Genomic DNA, 6,473 nt, shown 5'->3' on the forward strand with positions numbered 1-6,473 from the left:
GAGGGGAACCCACCCAAAACAAACACTCACTGCAAACACAGACCGCAAAAAAGATGTCTGAAATAGAAGAGGAATTGGAAGGAAAGTAAATGAGAACAGCAAATCAGAGGAGGAGAGGAGAGATACACACTCACCCTGGGCAAACAATCACTGTGAACCCAAACCAAGAAAGGGAGATCATAAAGCGAAGAGGAATTGGAAGGAACGTAAATGAGAACAGCAAATCAGAAGAGGAGAGGAGATACACACTCACCCAGGACTAACGATCACTGTGAACCCAAACCACGAAAGGGAGATCATAAGGGGATGGACTTCTGTTGGTAATCACGTTAGTAATATCATGAACAGCAACCTGCCCCTTAATTAACCCTATCCGATCGAGGGGGGACACATCTGGCCTCCCCTCTGGCATTTCGATCAAAACAATACACTTTTTTTTTACTTTCCACAAGCTTCATTTTAGTCATTATCCATTATTGTTTTACACTATTGATTCGGTAACAGTACTTAGTGTTCATGAGCGTTATCGTTGTTCAGATAAATGAGTACGATGCTAGGTGTTACGCGCGCGAAAATTTGAAAACGTCGGATCGGGTAGGGTTAGCTCGCCCTGAATAATTAAGGTATGTAATGGGTGTGTCCGGCTTGTCCTAACGCACGGTATAGATACTTGGCGGCCCACAGAAGCTTTAGAAAGATAACAAACGTACAGAGGTTAATGGAGGAAAATGCTGGATATAAATGAAGACAGGGAGTATCTATCATGGATTATGCAACAGAATGACAAATGAGAATCTAGAAATGGATGTGGACAGATCATATTGTGCGTAGAAATGATAACAAGTAGATAACGAAAATAACAAAGACCCAGAAACTATATTAATCAAGGTAGACAGACAACCAGGTGGAGAGATGAAATTAGAACCTTTGAGAGTAGAAAGGAGTACACTAAAAAAAAAAAGAAGAGAAAGGAGAATGTTGAGAATTGCCTTTGTACTGAAGACTATACAAATGATGATGATGATGATGATGATGAGGGTAGGTAGGCAGACCAACAGATAGGCAGACAAAGGTTAGCACGCAGACAGGTGTAAAAACAACTGATGTAAAAAAAAAAGCTAAGAGATGGGAACGAAAAATTAAGATGAAAAAAACAAAACTTGCAAAATACAAAACATGTTTGGACAGGTTAAAACGCCACACACACACACACACACACACACACACACACACACACACACAAGCGCAAAAACACAAAAAAATGTATAAAAACAAAAGGAATGGATTAGACAGATACGAAGAGTGAGATAAATACTAACACACACACACACACACACACACACACACAAGCCAACACAGATGCGCAAGCCATTAATTAGAGCGGGGGTCATTAGGGAACAGGTGAAATTACAGAGAGAGAGAGAGAGAGAGAGAGAGAGATAGTAGTAGTAGTAGTAGTAGTAGTAGTAGTAGTAGTAGTAGTAGTAGTAGTAGTAGTAGTAGTAGTAGTAGTGTTCAGGAAGTAGTATATGCTGGAGGAGGAGGAGGAGGAGGAGGAGGAAGACGACAATGGCAAAAAAAATGAGACGACAAAAGAAGAAGAAGAAGAAGAAAAAGAAGAAGAAAAAGAAGAAGAAGGAATAGGATAAACAAAACATACTGAAGAAGAAGAGGCAGGGAAGAAAAATAACAAAGCAATAAAAATGACGATAAGCAAAACGAAAAGAAAACAACAACAACACCATAATTCAAACAGAAATAAAGGGCAAAAAAACAAGCTAGCTGGCACCACAACTCACACAGGGGGAGAGGTTGCCGATTAGTGCTATCCTCTGGCAACGACCTTGTGTGTGTGTGTGTGTGTGTGTGTGTGTGTGTGTCAGGAGCAGATTAATGGTAGTGATGGTGGTGGTGATGATGATGATGGTGATGGTGATGACAGAGAAGGCGATGATGGTGACAGAAGAGGAGGAGGAGGAGGAGGAGAAGGAAGAAGAGGAGGAGGAGAAGGAAGAGGAGGTAGGCGGAATCATGTCACCTACCCTTCCAACCTCTCTCTCTCTCTCTCTCTCTCTCTCTCTCTCTCTCTCTCTCTGCTTTAATCAAGAGAGGTCACGCGGTCACCATTTCGTCGTTACATAAAGCACATACACGCAATGTTACCTCAACACACACACACACACACACACACACACACACACACACACACATTACGCAATCAGTCTTAGAAGAGGGAGACTATTAATTAAGATCAAGACGAATATAAAATAAATAAATGAACGTAGACCAGACATCAAATATTTGGATTGCATAAGATTAAATTACAGAGGAGAATAGTAACAGTGATAGAAGTAGTAGTAGTAGTAGTAGTAGTAGTAGTAGTAGTAGTAGTAGTAGTAGGAGGAGGAGGAGGAATAACCACAATAACAACAGCAATGTTTAAAAAGGTAAAATATGAGTAAAAAAAATAACGAAATAAAAAAAAATAAAAATAAAACAACAATAAAAACGAGTCTTGTTTCCATTTTATTCCTTGCATGTTTTCTTCTAGCAGCTTCACGATTTTCCAGACCTTCGTGCATTGCAAAAAGAAGACAAGAGAAGAGGAGGAGGAAGAGGAAGAGGAGGAGGAGGAGGAGAAGGAAGATCAATAATTGTGTGTTTCTTTTTCTTTTCTTCGTCTTCGTGTGTGTGTGTGTGTGTGTGTGTGTGTGTGTGTGAGAGAGAGAACCTTTGCATGACTGTAGTTCCTTCCTCCTCCTTCTCCTCCTCCTCCTCTTTCTCCACCTCCTCCTCCTCCTCCACGTTCATCCACCTCCCTCCCTCGCTATCTTTTTTTCCTTTTCCTCCTTCCTTCCTTCCTTCGTTCCCTCCTTAATTCCTTTCTCCGTTCCCTCCTTCCTTCGTTCCCACCTTCCTTCCTTCCTTCGTTCCCACCTTCCTTCCTTCCTTCGTTCCCTCCTTCCTTTCTTCGTTCCCTCCTTCCTTCTTGTCCTTCCCCAACGTAAAAATGAAGGTCACACGCTATCTATCACACGCTATCCTTTCTCCTTTCCTTCCTTCTTTCCCGCCTTAATTTCTTTCTTCGTCTCCTTCCTTCTTCTGTCCTTCCCCAACACACGCAGATGAAGGACACACACACACACACACACACACACACACACACACACACACACACGAAAAACAAATCTTAACTAATGCAACACACACACACACACACACACACACACACACACACACGAACACTTACCCTGGGTGAGTGAGATGAGTCAAGTGAGACAAGAGACACACAGGTGAGCCGAGTGAGCGAAGTGAGCAGAGCAGTGCCCAGGGGGATGCCACACGGGTGCCCTGGGGGATGTCCTAAACTTGAGGAGGTAGGGGCACTGCGGCAGCCACTGGGGGCGTGCTGGGGGGCGAGGCGGGTCTGGCTGTGCCCCCAGGACCCGTCGGGGAGCAAGAGGTCATCCCTGGGGCATCACAACGCCCCCAAAAGGCGAAAAATATGACCTGGTTTCCCTCCGTCCCCCGTTACACAATCACACCACCTCGGGGCCTCACTGCTCGCCCCCACACTGCACCACGGGGGTCTGGGCTCTCCTGGGGGGGTGACTGGGTGTGGAGGGAATGCCGCGTCCTGCCAAACCCCTGAGGTCACACGTGGCACCCCTGGGGGACACGTCACGGGGGAAAATAATGATCTTTTTTGCTGAAGTCCCCCGTTACACAACCACCACCACTGCACACTCCCACACGTATTACCCCGTAGTTGTCTCCCACGGGGGTTACGCGCCTCCTGGGGGGGGTAGATTGATGTAGGAAGGGTGCCGCGTCCTCCCTGGTGCCTCGGCCCTCACGTGGCACCGCCGGGGGAGGAATTACAGTCAAAAATATACACTTGTCACACGTCTCTTGGCACTCTTCGGCCGTCACTGCACCGCCTTCTAGTGGGTGTACGGCGCGGCCTGGCACTCCCCGGCACTCACTGAAGCCTTCACTGCCTCTGCGGGAGTCTTGCGTCGCCTACGTGATATGAAACATGGCGCTCCTAGGCCTAGAATCAACGCCTGGCGCCAATATCACGGGAGAAGATTGCGTGCACCTGCCCAGCCCACCGCCATGTTTGTTTACTACTTGCGCGCGCTAACAGAGGGCACCACCGGCCGAGAGAGAGAGAGAGAGATTTACATAGATTTACATAGATTTACATAGCTAATCAAAGATAGACAGAGAGAGGGAGGGAGAGATTTACATAGATTTACATAGCTAATCAAAGATAGACAGAGAGAGGGAGGGAGAGATTTACATAGATTTACATAGATAATCAAAGAGAGAGAGAGAGAGAGAGAGAGAGAGAGAGAGAGAGAGATTTACATAGATTTACATAGATAATCACAGAGAGAGAGAGAGAGAGAGAGAGAGAGAGAGAGAGAGAGAGAGAGAGAGAGAGAGAGAGAGAGAGAGAGAGAGAGAGAGAGAGAGAGAGAGAGAGAGAGAGAGAGAGAGATTTACATAGATTTACATAGATAATCAAAGAGAGAGAGAGAGAGAGAGATTTACATAGATTTACATAGATAATCAAAGAGAGAGAGAGAGAGAGAGAGAGAGAGAGAGAGAGAGAGAGAGAGAGAGAGAGAGAGAGAGAGAGAGAGAGAGAGAGAGAGAGAGAGAGAGAGAGAGAGATTTACATAGATTTACATAGATAATCAAAGAGAGAGAGAGAGAGAGAGAGAGAGAGAGAGAGATTTACATAGATTTACATAGATAATCAGAGAGAGAGAGAGAGAGAGAGAGAGAGAGAGAGAGAGAGAGAGAGAGAGAGAGAGAGAGAGAGAGAGAGAGAGAGAGAGAGAGAGAGAGAGAGAGAGAGAGAGAGAGAGAGAGAGAGAGAGAGAGAGAGAGAGAGAGATTTTTCCTTGCATTATATTTTCAGTCTTCCCTAATCCTTCTCACCTACTCAGCCATCATCACCATAAAGAAAAAGAAAAATTAACCAATGACTTTTTCCTTCGCCGCCTCCTAATCCGGATCACACCTCCGCACTTACTTACATGAAGATACAAGAGAATATGTTTGCAACGATAGACACATCGGATACATACGGCACATAGGATACATAAGCAATGATACATAATACATATTGGGTACCTATGACATATGAGACTTAAAACACATAGCATACATAAGCAGGCATACATGACAAAAGATACATAAGACACATAGGATATATAAGTAATGGTACATGACACATAGGATACATAAGTAATGATGCATAGGACACATAAGGTACGCAAGACACATAGTATGCATAAAACACATAAGATGCATAAGACACATTGGGTATATGACACAAAGGTACATTGGACATATATGATACATTAGACACATAGAATACATATGACATATTAGATATACAAGACACATAGGCTAAATTAGACACATAGGACACGTAAGATACATAGGATACATGAGACACATAGTATACATAAGACACATTAAACATAATTACACATAATATATATAAAACACAGGGTACATTAGCCAAATAGGATACATAAGATACATGGGCCACATATGACACGTAGGATATACGACACATAAGGTATATATACATTAGACACATAGAATGCATGACAAATAGGATACATAAGACACATAGCATATAGAAGACACATAGGGTACATTAGACACATAGGATATATAAGACACATAAGATACATGAGACACATAGGATTAGGAAACTTTTTTTCCCTCATTTTATTTATTTATTTTTCTCTCTATTTTGACGGTCTTGTTATCGCTGCAGGTTCTTCATTATTTGATGCTATTTTTATCGTTTATTTCCAGTTTTTCTCAATAGATTTAGTTTCCATCATTATTTTTTCCGTTTGATCTCCGTTTACAGGATTTATTTATCATTATTTCTCTCTCTCTCTCTCTCTCTCTCTCTCTCTCTCTCTTGGAATACATATACATATTTTTCCCTCTTTTCCTTCAATTATTCCCTTCTTTATGTATATTTTCTTTTTTACTTCTTCGTATTATAATGTGTGTGTGTGTGTGTGTGCGTGTGTGTGTGCGTGTGTGTGTGTGTGTGTATTGTGTGTGTGTATGTAATGGGAACGGGACACAGATGGATAGATAGATAGATAGATAGATAGAAATATTGAGAGAGAGTAAGAGAGAGAGAGAGAGAGAGAGAGAGAGAGAGAGAGAGAGAGAGAGAGAGAGAGAGAGAGAGAGAGACTAATAAAGAAAAAGAAAGTAAGATAAAGAAAGATAGAGAGAGACAGACAGACAGACAGACAGACAGAAAGATAGATAGATAGATAGACACACATACAAAAAGATAGAAAAAAAGAAAGAAAAAACAAAATATAGATAAATCGATAGAAAAATAGACAGACAAACAGACAAACAGACTGAGAGAAAGAGAGAAAGAAAACCCCTTCACCCCGACCCCTCTCCTCCCC

The 6,473-nt window shown here is 42.7% G+C and overlaps 1 long non-coding RNA gene across 1 annotated transcript in view; it reads right to left on the reverse strand.

The window, feature by feature from the left end:
* Positions 1-4,120, reverse strand: part of LOC126986458 (uncharacterized) — a 27,198-nt gene extending 23,078 nt beyond the window's left edge. The window contains exon 1 of the long non-coding RNA XR_007739755.1: positions 3,251-4,120. This is a non-coding gene — a long non-coding RNA (uncharacterized LOC126986458). The remainder of the gene's footprint in view (positions 1-3,250) is intronic.
* Positions 4,121-6,473: the final 2,353 nt, after the last annotated feature.

The sequence above is a fragment of the Eriocheir sinensis genome, chromosome 61, assembly GCF_024679095.1.
Source record: "Eriocheir sinensis breed Jianghai 21 chromosome 61, ASM2467909v1, whole genome shotgun sequence".
Taxonomy (NCBI): domain Eukaryota; kingdom Metazoa; phylum Arthropoda; class Malacostraca; order Decapoda; family Varunidae; genus Eriocheir; species Eriocheir sinensis.